The 15,074-nt window shown below is 37.4% G+C and overlaps 1 protein-coding gene and 1 long non-coding RNA gene across 2 annotated transcripts in view; both read right to left on the bottom strand.

Annotated features, from left to right (window-relative positions):
- EDIL3 (EGF like and discoidin domains 3) overlaps positions 1 to 15,074 on the bottom strand; it is a 579,426-nt gene that overhangs the window by 338,441 nt on the left and 225,911 nt on the right.
- On the bottom strand, positions 1,912 to 7,825 carry LOC144456904 (uncharacterized). Its single transcript, XR_013486121.1, has 3 exons — positions 7,400 to 7,825; positions 4,841 to 5,012; positions 1,912 to 4,349 (listed from the first exon to the last, which is right to left on the bottom strand). It is a non-coding gene; the product is annotated as an uncharacterized LOC144456904 (long non-coding RNA).

Here is a 15,074-nt window from a genome sequence, read left to right as displayed (position 1 = left end):
TTCTCTTTATTTTTTTTTGCTTCTTTTTTTCCATACAACATCACTAATGTGGAAATACATTTTGCACGACCTCATACATATAATGGATTTCACATTCTTTTTGCCTTCTCAATTGGTCAAGGAAGGGATGGAAGGAGGAGGGAAATTTGGAACTGAATATAAAAATTTGAAAAAAGGATGATCACTTATAGTTCCTTTTCATTATATTTAGTACATAACAATGTTTTGTACAGCTCTATGATAAATACTTGTGGAAAGAATGAATGAATGGTAACATTTCAAAATACTTTAAGTGTTAACTCTTTCCTCTCAACAACCCTAGAAGTAGTAAAAGTATGATTACCTCCATTTTGCAGATGAGCAAATTAAGCCTCAGAAAGAAATTCAAATTGTCTATTTGGTGCACATAAATTAAGTCTTAGATATTTGAGGCATGTGCATTATTTTTAAAAAGTAGCTGAATGATATATCTGGTGTGGTAGGTTTTTTATGATATTAATGGAAGCCATAATGCAAGTTTTATAGCAAGACTGAATTCAAAAATAAACAAAAAAGATCTTTCTAATAAATTTGGGTTTTCTCAAGGTTTATTCATATCATTGTGTAAGCATTTGATGAACTTAAAGTCATGTAAAACACATATGCTTTCAGTAAGTCAGAGAGGTCGTGTCAGATTAATTTGGGTATATAAGGAAACCCAACCATACCACATAGCTCTTTCGCCAATGCCTAAATGATGCTCCCAAGAGCCAAATTTGGAGTTATACATACTTATTAAGAAGAATGAATGTGTTTCTTTGAAATGAATATTCATCAAAATTCAATTTTAAAATATTCAATATTAAAATTTAAGTAAGTCTATTCTTGTATCAGAAATTCCAACATTTTTTGAGATGTGTGTCATATACTTAATATAGCATTAACCTTAAATTGAATTAAGTATGTGTGATAAGAAAAGCTAAATATGGATATCTGAAGACAGAATTGAAATAACTGTGAGTAGAAATTATAGATTTGAAATTTATTAGTAAAGAAAACTAATGTTTTCTCTGTCAAAAAAGTTGGCTTGGAGAGAAATGAGAGAGAGAGAGAGGGAGAGAGAGATGGAGAGACAGAATGAGAGAGAGACAGACAGAGGGAGAGAGAGACAGAGAGACAGACGGAGAGAGACAGAGACAGAGAGAAAGAGAGAGATGAGGGGAAAGTAAGAGGGAGGGAAGATAGGAGAAAGTGAGGGAGAGACAGGGAGACAGAGAGATAGATACAGAAGCTGATACAGAGAGACTGAGCCAGACACAGAAACAGAAAGCATAAAGATGTATTAAATTTCTACTGTGCTTCATCCTTACTGAGAAGCATGAGAAAATTATCTAGGTAACTTGATATATCTTCCTAGCACCAGTAATTAAATTTTACTGGGTTAAGTTTAATGTAGAGTTGTAACTCTATTTTAGTGGATTTTTATTATTTAAAACAGATTTTTCAATTTGAAGAATTATTATAAGTTCTACCTCTGCAATGTCTTTCTCAAGATCTCCTGTCACCATCATTACCTTATTACAGGCCCTTATTCCTACCTGCCTCAATGCCTGGGAGAGTTTTCTAAAAGGTCTTCTCTATTCTACTCCATCCAGACTATATTTCAAAATGATGCCAGGTGACTTCTTATAGGCTGAGGTGGTTATATCACTCCTTTACTCAAAATCTTTCAACAACTTCCTTTTGCGTAACACACACACACACACACACACACACACACACACACACACAGAGAGAGAGAGAGAGAGAGAGAGAGAGAGAGAGAGATCCGAAACTTTTCTTGTTCGTCCTTTGGCTATGATAGTGTATTAATAGGATTTAGTGAGGTTCGGATTCGCTCCTATAAATGACACTCTCCAATGCACCAGAAAATAATAGGAAATAGATAATTTATTTAGAAGAAGCAAAGCACAGATAGTTTGAATTTGCATAGAAAGCATAAATAATAAGAACAATCAATAATATAGCACCGATCAAGAGAGTCGGTAATGGAAGAGAATACATCACCAATTCAAGGGAACCTCCAAAATCAATCAACGGCTGGGAGCCCCGTTGCAGCCAGTACAAACTTGAATTGTGTAAAGATTTTCCCGGGCGAAGCGTCCTTCCCGCGGGTGAGGCTCAGCGGGCTTACAGGACGCAGTGTTTTTATATTGTTCTAAACAAAGAAGGCTTGGGGCCAAGAACCCCTTTTTGATGCTTGCGCTATTCATGGTTTGTCCAATACACATCTGACCTTAGCCACGCTCCCATCCGCCTGAGGCTTGGTATTTTGTTTTTTAATAACATCACGTCTCACAAGGAGAGGAGCCAACCCTCCATGTCAACGTGACCTAGGAATGGCTAGTTCCTGGAATGCTAGGCCAAGAACACTCAGGAGATATGGAACGGTCATGACCGAGATTTGAACTGAACCTATTTATTTGAGTGATCTTATTAATTTAAAGGGGAATTTCCAATTTCCATTTCACTTGGCCTTAAGATCATGAGAATAATAGGTGAGGGGCAAAGGTGTGACATGAGTGTATATAGTGCGTATTTTGGTATACATATAACAATTGCATATACAAAGACATAAAAAGAACAAAGCAAGTAGTAGTATGGGGGTAGCTAAGGAATTAAAATACATAGTAGCAGTAGGAGATTTAAAAAGAAAATCATACCAATGATGATTAGTATCTGAGATCACTAAATGAGAAGCTTCGACTAGTCTTCCTGCGGCTATAAGAGTCTGTATTCGATGTTCATTTAACGCGCGTTGGTTGGACTCTAATAACTTTTTGATTTCAGTCGACTGATTCAAGATGTTCATAAGGGGATATAGAGATAGAGACACATGAGGTAGAGGCAAAGATTGGGGTACCCAAGCAAAATTTTTAACTAGGTTAGTGTCTGGTGGAAAGTAAAAATCATTTCCTTGCCAGCGTAGGAAAGATACATTGGATAAGCAACCAGAAAATGGAACAGTAGTAACATCTACAGATAGAAGGTCAGAGTGATTATTAGAGGCTATACAAACATATTGTAGTAGATACTTCATATATCATAGAAAAGTTACTCACTGGGTATAAAGTTAGATCACACAAATTGGATGAATGTGAGAGAAGGCAGGGTTCCATCTGCCGAGTCATCATCCCACAAACAATCCCTCCATTAGTTACAACACAATCAGACAGAGTATGAGTTACATTATACCAATCTATATAGTTTCCATAGATATAAGGTAAAGCAAAGTATTTATGTAAGACAAAAGGTATTACATGAAATTGACACATAACAGTCCAAGTTTTAACTTGGTAGAGTATAATAGTTCCAGCGCACCAAAGTGGAGTGCATCTAGCATTCTCAGGTTTTTGCTTTTTCCATACATCTGACAAGTCAAGTATATCGTTCCATATGTGAGAGTTACCTTCCTGTAGTAATCTTTGGGCATTTTCCTTCTGTATGAGGGTATATAAGTTTTGCAAGGAACATTTAGTCCAATTAAATAAAACACCAATGTTTTTCATAAGGTGTAAATTAACGAGGATGCTATTATTAAAGACTTGTAAAAATTGGCCTTGATATTGTAATGTATTTTGGTGTGGCAGGATCGTTGTGGGTAACCATTGGGCATTCACAGTCAAAGCTTGAGAAACATCTTGTCCAGCACTGCGCAGTCTGCTAGCCAAGGTCTCAAGGTCTATAGAATTAACTATACCCAAACCAGTTCCTGCACCACCAAGTAATGTATCATACCAAGCTCTTTTTTTCCTGACACAACTTTCTAAAGAGGGAAAAGTTACATTATAATGAAACACTATATTTTGTGTTGCAAGATAGAGGTGTTAGTACATGAGCGGGGGACACGAATTATTCCAGGGGTTTGGAGTCACAGGTACAACCCATACTAATTGGTTTAGATATTCTTCATACAGCCCATTGGAGGTGTTACGACAATAAAAATATTTTCTGTCGTCCGCTTGTGATAGTGAGACAGTGTAGGTGGAGTTTACTTGTGTCCAATTATATGTTACAGATCTTAACCTTTTAGGAAAATATGGACTAGGTGGCCAACTTGTAAGGGTACAGGATATATTGGTACCGTTTGCTGCAGTACAGTTAGATTAAAACTAGTTAAATTGATTCTCATTAGGGGAAATAGGGGCGTCCCAAACTTCTACGTTGAATGGGTATGACCAATTCATGATGTGGGTGTTGTTTTCACCAGCGTAGATGGAATCAGTACGCGGTCCTTGCTGAGGATTCCCCACTGGAATACCTGGAGTTCATGCCATAGTTAGCGTATAGCAGGCAAACACTGTAAAACACTTAATATCGTAAAAACATTTGGGTTAGTGGGACATGATACCATTTATCATCACCAGGGTATACTACTATGGCAGTATTAGTGTTTCCTTGTGCTATGAGCTCAGCTGGCCTTGGTCTATCAGATTGATGCTTCTTTATCCAAACTTTAGTACCATTATCACTCTGTATTTGTAGGGGGGTCCCATAATAAAGAGAAATAATATCTAGGGTTTTACAAGTGTTTTTCTGGGTAGCCCGTTTATAGGGGCAGGCAACTAATACCCCAGAGTAGGTGTCCACACAAGTGCAGGCATATTGACACCCCTGACTAACAGGTAATGGTCCAATATAGTCTATTTGCCAAATTTGAGCAGGTAAAGACCCTCTAGCCAATTCTCCAGTGATTTTCTTCGGCACAGGCCGATGAGCAAATAATTGACATTGTATGCAGTTTTGTACTATTTGCTTAAATAGATCCAGAGGTATGTTAATCCCTCTGTCTAATGCCCACCTGTAAGATGCAAGAGCGCCAAGATGTCCTGCGGTGATATGGACCCATTTTCCTAATTGTGTTTCATTTTCCTCTCTGGGGGTGACCTTTAAAGCTTTTCCTTGAAGTTTGGATAATTCATCAGCACGGGCATTATACTCACGTTCCACAGAATCTTGATTCACATGGGCATCTACATGAAATACAGATACATTAGTACATTGACACCATTCCCATATTTGTTCCCATAATTCTTTTCCCCACACATCTTTGTCTCTAATTTTCCATTCGTGTTTCTTCCAAATTGGCATCCAAACTGCTAGGCCATTGGCTACGGCCCAGGAATCAGTATATATATATATATGACATTGGCCACCTTGTTCCTTTTGAATTACTTGATAGACAGCCACTAATTCGGCCCATTGGCTACTCTGGCCTTCACCAGAGCTTTCCAAAATAGTATTGCATGAAGGTTATAGGCTACAGCTTTCCAACATCGCTTAGATCCTATATATTTAGCCGAGCCATCAGTAAACCAAGCATGCTTCTTCTGCTCGGGGTTAGAGAATCATATCCATTATTCCAAGAAACAGGTGATTGATCATAAGACTTTGGTGGTATATCAATATCATTTGAATGTTTTGGTAATTCTAATACCTTTTCATGCAAGGTGGAAATACCCGATCTGCCTGTCTTGACTCTATTTTGCAAATACCATTTCCATTTAATAATTGATGATTCTTGGGCATGTCCTATTTTATGTGAGGCGGGGGTCCCCATAATCCAACTCATAATGGGTATGGCTGGCCTCAATACAACTTCATGGTTTAAAGTTAAATGTTCTGTCTCTACCAGGGCCCAATATGCAGCCAATAATTGTTGTTCAAAAGGAGTATAATTTTGGCCAGCAGGTGGCAGTTTCCGCGACCAAAATCCTAAAGGAACATTCCTGCCCTGTTGTTTTTGCCATAAACTCCAATCAGCATATCCATGCAAAACTGTAACTTGCAATTCCATCGGCCCTGGCTGTACAGGCCAAAGATCCAGGGCAGTTTGAATAGCTATTTTGGCTTCCTCAAAGGCTTTCGATTCTGTTTCCCCCCATTCAAATGCATACTTTTTCCGGGTAACTTTATACAATGGCTTCAAAATCTGACCTAAATGAGGAATGTGATTCTCCAGAAACCAAACAACCCAACGAACTTTTGAGCTTCTCTTTTGTCCCTAGGAGGTGAAAAATCTAATATTTTTTGCTTGGCCTTGGGGAGGATTTCTCTATGACCCTTATTCCAAATTATTCCTAAAAACTTCACACTTTGAGCTGGACCTTGAATTTTATCAGGATTAATCTCCCATCCCTTCTCCTTCATATGTTCTATTAGTTGAGTTAATCTTTTCTCTACCACCTCTTTATTCTCTGCCTGTATTAAAATATAGAGGTCAAACTCAAAAATTTTAGACAATCCTTGGGGTCTAGCCACACTCCTCCAGCTCCCCCATCACTTAATCTTACAAGCCAGGAGATTGCAGGCTCTCCTGATCGCTGTGAAAACCTACTAAGCAAATCAGTAATTTCTCTTTGGGAGTAATCTTCCGTGATTTCAGTCACCCGGGGTGGGTTAGCTCCCTCCTTTTCGGCTTTTCTCCTATCTATCGGCCGAGCTTCCCCGTCTACAACATCCGGAACATCTTCCTCTATTACTTCCCCCCACCTATCATCATCTTCATCCCAAATATCACCTTCCCAAGTATCAGGGTCCCAATTCATATTTGCTGCGGCGATTACAGCATGCACTTTCCTTTTACTCACCCTTCAAATTTTCTACACACACTCCTCTCTCCTACATGCTTAAACTTCCTTGCCTTTCTTTCTAATGATTTAAAATCCCCTTAAAACCTGTACATATCTCATTCCTTTCTAATTCTGACCTAACACTTCAACAATCCTTCCCAACTTGCCCTCTACCAACCATATAACCTAAGTAATAAAGTATTCTTCTCTCTTTCCCTCTCCCATCCACGCACTGCTTTGAAGCTGCTGTTACCTGGGGAGGGAGAGGGGGAGAATGAAGGCAACTTTTCAGAGTCCTGCTGCAGCCTTTGGCTGTCTGGCTGCAAACAACCCAAAAGGGAGGGAAATGATGTACTGGTCGTATCCCCCCATTATCCCTGCTGGCAACCGGCCCATCCGTCGCACCCCAAACGAGAACCCCCAACACCCCCAATCCTCACTAGGTCCTGTACACTGTGACCAGGTTTTTGCGAGCGAGGAAAACGGAGGGTCCTCCCAACCGGGGACCTCTACCGGAGCCCGGGGCTCAACATTTCTCTTAAAGAAAGGCATTTATACAGCGAATCCTGTTCGTGACGCCAATTTTGTATTAATAGGATTTAGTGAGGTTCGGATTCGCTCCTATAAATGACACTCTCCAATGCACCAGAAAATAATAGGAAATAGATAATTTATTTAGAAGAAGCAAAGCACAGATAGTTTGAATTTGCATAGAAAGCATAAATAATAAGAACAATCAATAATATAGCACCGATCAAGAGAGTCGGTAATGGAAGAGAATACATCACCAATTCAAGGGAACCTCCAAAATCAATCAACGGCTGGGAGCCCCGTTGCAGCCAGTACAAACTTGAATTGTGTAAAGATTTTCCCGGGCGAAGCGTCCTTCCCACGGGTGAGGCTCAGCGGGCTTACAGGACGCAGTGTTTTTATATTGTTCTAAACAAAGAAGGCTTGGGGCCAAGAACCCCTTTTTGATGCTTGCGCTATTCATGGTTTGTCCAATACACATCTGACCTTAGCCACGCTCCCATCCGCCTGAGGCTTGGTATTTTGTTTTTTAATAACATCACGTCTCACAAGGAGAGGAGCCAACCCTCCATGTCAACGTGACCTAGGAATGGCTAGTTCCTGGAATGCTAGGCCAAGAACACTCAGGAGATATGGAACGGTCATGACCGAGATTTGAACTGAACCTATTTATTTGAGTGATCTTATTAATTTAAAGGGGAATTTCCAATTTCCATTTCAGATAGGTAAGCTTTTGCCTCAGTTTTCAGAGACCCTGATGTCCAAGGGACTTCTAAGCCTTCTCTATATCACTTTTCCACATGTGTTGAATACGTTACCCTCCTGTCCCTCCCTCAGGTTCCCTCTGTGCCTTTTCTTCCTGTGTTAGAATGTAAGGTCCTTAAAGCTTGGGATTATCTTGGTTGCTTATATTTGTATTTCCAGCCCTTAGCGCAATGATTGTCACACATTAAATGCTTAACAAATTTTTATATATCTATTTATCCATTTACTTGATGGTACCTCATCCTCAAGCTCCCACACATGCCTAACCCTTTTCTGACTCTCTGCCTTTATTGTTCCTTAATTCTGGAAGCATTCTCTTAAACCATTGTAGCTTTTTTCATTTCTAACAATCATTTAAAATTCAATTTAAATGCCATTTTATTCAAGACATCTGCTCAGATTCCTACCTGAGTTTATGTTTATCATATCCTTTTATTTCACCAAAAGCCTCAAAAAAAGGCAGGGCCATTTTCTTAGGTAAATTTTTACTTTCCATGGAGCCTGGCAGTATGTGGTCTGCCCATAATAGATGCCTGAAAATGGTTATTGAAATGTTCAGTTTATTTTTGTAAAGGTAGTTTTACTTAATCAGGCAAAGCTCAAAGATATGGCAAATTATACCATCTAATCATGTAGCTTTGCAGGTAATATTTCCATTAACCATCACATAAAAGTTTCATTTGATTTTTTTAAATTTTAAGTAAGATACAAAGCACTAACTCCTGATCATTTTATTGCCAATATTTTCAAACCTTGATATACGGTTCAACTTGTAGTTGTCAAAGGCCAGTTAACTATTACATGCTAACTATGATGAAGTTCAAAGTTAATAGTGCAACATTAAGTGTGGCAAGAAGATAATTGGAAGAACATCAAAGCAGTAAACATTAGAATCCAGAATAACCAGAGACCAAGAGTGGTATTTCAATTTAATCAACAAATGCGCCTCCTGCAAATGTTTTCTTAACCTTGACTTTAAAATTCAAAATCAATAATTAAGAACTGAAAAATCGGGAAGGCTTGCCTTTTTTTCTGACTATAAATAAATTAGAAGAGGATGAACATTCTAAGTTAGCTTCATAGCATGATATTTAAATTTTTCATTTTATTCTTGGTTTATATAGATTGTAATTTTTCAAAGGAACATATTTTACATATTTAGTAGAGTTAAAATTTAAACATATTTTTGAAAAATAACTATGCAACCCTTTTGTTGAAGAAAGATATCATGAATAAATGTGTTATCTGAGAGAAATAAAACTATTTACAAGTCCTATTTTCTTATCATTTCTTACCTTCTATTTCAGTATGGCACAACATCTAAGATCCCTTAAGCTGCTGAATTGGAAATGGTTCAACTTCTATATTATTTTTATGAGGATGTGCTTGAATTCATTTTGCTAAATAAAATAATCAAATATTTATTCATTTTTTTTCCTGCCAAATTAATCATGAGTGCAGTATGCAGCTTTTTTTTTTTTTGGAGGCAATTGGGGTTAAGTGACTTGCCCAGGGTTACACAGCTAGTAAGTGTCAAGTGTCTCAGGTCAAATTTGAACTCAGGTCTTCCTGGCTCCAAGGCCAGAGCTCTATCCACTACACCATCTAGCTGCCCCAGGGACACAGCTTTAAGATGTTTAGCAGTGTTCACTTCAAAAATAAAATCTTCACCTCTGTGAATTACAAATTGTTTGCATTCAGGTTCATATAACAAGAATGCATTTTTGTAGGAAAACAAATATGAAATTGAGCCTTCCTTAATACTGATTTAAATCATCTTCCAATTAAATCAAATTAATAACCAATCAATAAATGTCTCCTAAGGACCTATTAAGTGTGATTTTGAGAGGCAGTGTATAAAATATAGAACCAGGAGTCAGAAAGATCTGGGTTCAACGCTGATCTCTAGCATGTATTAGGCCTGGCAAACAAATTACTCAACCTCTCTAAAACTAACTCTAAAGGATTGTCCTCTGTGACATAATCACAGAATAAAACTTGTCATTTTACACAGTCTGGTATGGTTCAAATGAGATAATTTGTGGGAAAAGAGGTGTCAAACTCAAATAGAAATGGATACCTGAAGGCACATATTGACTTAGAAAACCACAAATTAATGTTATCTACCTTGTATTTCATTTTAATTTATTTGGTTTAACATTTCCCAATTACATTTTAATTTGGCCCACTTGGGAGGGGTTCTGTGTTTGACATCTCTAGTGCTTTGTAAACTGTGAAGTACTAAATAAATGCCAGTTACAATTTTAAGGCACCACACTAGGTGCTGAAAGGAGAAGACCAAAAAACTTGGTTTAATATGCATTTTATTAGTGGATTCATGATTTTGAGTCTTAGGGAACATTGGTCTGATTTATTTTTATCACTGAAAATCAAAAGGTTTTAAAAAATTTTTAATAAAATGAATAGTACTTTCACAATGAAAGTATTTTTTAAAATTATAATCATCTTTTTTGGGGGGAGGTGTTGGGGGAAGCATGGTACAACAAAAGATTATTAAACTTGGAAACAGATGCCATCAACTCAAGTTCTGGCCCTGTGCCTTACTACAGGTTTGACTTTGGACACAAGGCTGTTGGTCCTCAGTTTTCTCACCTATGAAATGAGGGAATTGGATAGAGAACCTCTAAGGTCCTTCTAGCTCCAGATTCATAGCCTTCTATAGCCCAGATTTTCTTATAGTTTTAAGAGATGCAGCCCCTTTCAACCTTTTAAGGTTATACAAAAGCCTACTTTTGGAAATGGGAAGAAAACCCTAAATACAACTGAATTTAAATCACCAGTGAAATTGAAGGACTAAATTTCTTATGTTTTCTCTCCAAAAAAAAGCTTTCTTTTTTTAATTGTATCTAAATACACCTACAAAACTTAGGAAGCAAACCAACTGGAAATAACCAACTTTACATATATTATCTCATTTGAGACTCAAAACAAGTCAGTCATGCAGGTACTACAGTTATTATTATTTCTAATTTACAAAAGAGGAAACTGAGGCTTAGAAAGACTGTCATTTGACAATGGTCACACAAGTAGGGAATCTCAGAAGCAGTATATGAACTCAGGTTTTCTCGACTCCCAGGTCTTGTCTTATACTTTATTTGCTACTCTAGTCATTGTGTAAATCAAGCCAGAATCTCCTGTCCAGGGAAACAGATATGAGGGATGGAGTGATACACACACACATACATACACACACACACACACACACACACAATACATACATATATACATATACACATATACATATACACACGTGTGTGTGTATATGCACATATACACCTACATACATATTTATAGATATGCATACACATACATACACACACATACACACATCGAGTCCAAGTGGCAGAGAAATATTTTATGAATGGAAGAAACAAGTGTCAGTGGTTTTGTGCTTTATAAACAGAAGGAAAGGGGGAAAATCACTCTTTTCTATGCCTCACCCCTCCATAAGAAAAAAGAAAGAGATCTGGGAAAGGGAGCAGTAGAGGAGAGTTTGCTCAAAGTTTATTGCCATGGCAGCTGAAAGAAGAATAAAGAAGTCAAAGCAGGCAGCTGGCAAAAGTGCCCCCTTACTTTGGATCCCCAAGCCCTTCATCAAAGAGGTGAGAGAAAAGAGCATTCAGTCATTCACTGAAGCCACAAATCAGAATCCCCGTGACTGCAATTATTACTCTCATGCTGCTGGCTCCTTAATTTATCTCAGACCCCACACTTGAGATATAGCATGGTTTGTTCAAGAGATTAACACATGGCTGGGTTCAAATCTGCTTCAACCATTTATTAGTTGCATAATCTGTTTATTTCTCTGAGTTTCAGTTACCTCCTCTGTAAAATGAGGATAAATACAGCCATAATACCTATGTTATTGTGAGGTTGGGATAAAGGCAAAAGATGCAATTTCATTTCATATGGAAATTCTAGATGAGAAAACATCTCCAGGCAGGTCAGCACCATCTCTCCAATTTCTATTCTTAAAAGAATGTTTGGAGCACTGGGAAGTTAACTGACTGGCTCAGGGTCACACAGTCAGTGGCAAAAGCAAGATTTGAGTTCAGAACTTCTTTATTTAAAGGCCTCCTCCTATTGACTATGTAAGCTGCCATTCATAGTGTTATGATGAGCAATTTAGTGGCCCAGTAAATAAAAGTGCTGCATGTGGAGTCAGGAAGACCTGAGTTCCAATACTGCCTCTGTCACTATGTGACCCAGGTTCAGACATTTCACATCTCAGCCTCAGTTCCCTCATCTGTAAAACAGCAATAACAGTAGTGCCTACCTCCCAGTGTTGCTGTGAGAATAAAATGATACAATATATGTAAAGAATTTTGCAAACCTTAAAGTGCTATATAAAGGCTATCTATTACAAGATTCAAATTAAATAATTCATATAGAAGTAATGTAGAAATTTTAAAGTGATATATAAATGTCATTTATGGCTCTTATCTCTTACCTGAACTCCTGTCTTCTATTTCCAATTGCTTTGGGATATATGCCCTTGGATATTCCATCAGAATATCACACTAAAGGTATTGAAATTTTAATTCACCATCTGTCTTCCTAGAGCTGCCCCTTTCTTTTTTCAACCTCTCTTATTATTTTGATATCACTGCCACCCTTCCCATCATCCAGGCTTAAAACTAGAAGTCATCATTTGGTCATCATCTCTCCCTCATGCCACATATTGAATAGTTTGATAAGTCTTTTGCATCCTTCTCTATGATATTTCTCTCATTCATGTGTGAATGTTATACTCACAGCCCTATGTCCAGTCCCTTGTTACCTACTGCCATTGCAATAGCCTGCTAAATTGTCTCTCTGCCTCTGTCTTTTCCTCTCCTCTCTCAACTCAGTCCTACACATGGCTATTAGATAATGTCCCTGAACACATCTGCCTATGTCACTTTCCTGCTTAAAAAAAAAATCACCAAATCCCTTTTCTCTATAGGATAGATTACAACCTCCTTAGCCTGGTATGAATAGCTCTCCACAGACTAGCTCTCACCTATCACTATCTGTGCTATAACAAATAGGGAGCATTATCAGGTCCATGGAGCACATGATATGACTCAATGACCCAATACATTAAAAAAAAAGCAAAGTTTTCTTCTGAGATTTTGCAATATTAGATACTATTTTTGAAGTTTCTGCTACAAGTTTTTAGAACTTCCTTGTGTTTATTAAAAACCACTTCTTCATGATACGTTGATCGCCAGTACTTGTGCTAAGAAGGAAATACTGAGTCTCTCCTCCTGTCCTTCAAAAAATAAAATAAAAAAAATTAAGATCTGAGTTAGTAGATGCCAAAGAACTTGCTAATCAAAATGCTTCAGGCAAAATAGCAAAAGAAGAGAAAACTTCAAGTCTTCTTCCTCCCAATACATTTCTGCTATTTTTCCCACCTTACATTTCACCCCAAGTAACTTTCAACACATAGTTCCTCTACCCAACTGGTTGCTTCATGGCATGATATTTCACTGCTTCCAAATCAAACCTTCACTAAGGAAAAAATCTGGAAAAAAATCCCTCCTTCTAAACTGAAAATTTATAAGGCATAATGTGCTATTTTTCTTCAAGGGCATATTTGCATTTAGCCTAGGATAAAGTGATTCAAATTAAAGAATTTTTTGCTTAATCTTGTAGGGAAGGCGTCTTTAGTTTCTTCAGTCAGAAAAGCTTCACAGTGGTCCACAAACTGCACTCTGTGGGTAACCACTGTATAGAATTCAGAGTAAAGAATGGTTTTAGATATCAACTGATCTAACCTATTTATTTTATAAAAGATGAAAATGTAATACATAAAGGTAGAATGACTTGTCCAATGTCATAAAAAAGAGTAAAAGAAAATCCAGGATTCAAACCCACATCATCAGAATCCAAATCTAATAATCTTTCCACTACAGACCATCTGAATTACTCATTATTAGTACAAATCTATTTGACACAGCTACACCACTATGAAACACATACTAAGGTGACCAAAGATGTAGGCAAAGGTCCCTTATGGGGAAAAATATTTATAGTAGGACTTTTTATAGTAGTGAATGTCTAGAAAGGATCCATAAGTTCCATGATTGACTTATCCACTTCACCTCTACTACATAAAGATATTTCTGCTCACGATCTTTGCATCAGCCATAATGTTCAACTTCCATGCTCATCAACTCTGAAATTCCTTTATGTCATCATATTTTATCATTCCACCTCCACAGATAATGTAAGACTACCAGGCATACTCTTGAGCAAAGCATATAGTAAGCATATACCATGACTGCTACTCCCTTCTAGCTCTCCACATTTTCCCAGGCCATCACCCCGACGCTGGTCACACTCTTCTCCTTTCCCAGTCTTGACCACTTGATGAACCAGTTCAACTGTTTATCTCTATACTATCTTATATATTCAAATCTCTTGCTCCTTTGACCTTTCTGTTATCATGCCTAACCAAAAACACAACACAAGAATATTCCCATGATCTGACTCCTTCACTCCTCTTCATATGCTATTTGCCAGAGTTGAAAAAGAGTTGTGAAGTCATGTTAATTGGTACAAGACACATTTATGTTATCAGATCTCAGCTATGCTATTATGACAGCAAAATATTCTTTATAGTCTTCCCAAATTTATTCTCTATTACATTCACAAAAGCGATTTCAAATCTTCCTATTTCTTCTCAAGCCTCCCACAGTTTCCCCTTAATCCAGAATCTTAGTTGAACTTTGACACAATAAAATAAAAGGAAAACAACATTTCAAATCTTTCAAAGAGTAATCAAGGTAATGAACAATAACATCCTCATCTGGAGGACCTATCTTCATCATGGACTCCATGATTAATTTCCTCTATTACAGTGGCTGATATCTTCAGCAAGTATTTGACTCCATCTTTAATCCCTCATTTGATATTAATAATCTGAGCAAGGTCAAAGTTCTCTCTATTATAACATTTTTTTAAACTGTTAAATTTGGGCATGTACATTGGAGGGAATTTCTCAAAAGAAATCAAAACCTGGCATTTTTCTGTAATGATTTTTTTAAGAGATAACAAACAATGAGGGGAGTGAGATATTGTAGTCTCCTCACCTCTTAGACAATTGTGAAATTGTGAAATTGTGATCTGCTTTAAAAATGTTATTGTCAAGTGACTGCC

Source organism: Phascolarctos cinereus, unplaced genomic scaffold (genome assembly GCF_003287225.1).
Source record: "Phascolarctos cinereus isolate Bilbo 61053 unplaced genomic scaffold, phaCin_HiC Scaffold_4;HRSCAF=312, whole genome shotgun sequence".
NCBI classification, from domain to species: domain Eukaryota; kingdom Metazoa; phylum Chordata; class Mammalia; order Diprotodontia; family Phascolarctidae; genus Phascolarctos; species Phascolarctos cinereus.
The sequence above is the reverse complement of the archived record's forward strand: the minus strand, read 5'-3'. Positions and strand labels throughout refer to the sequence as shown.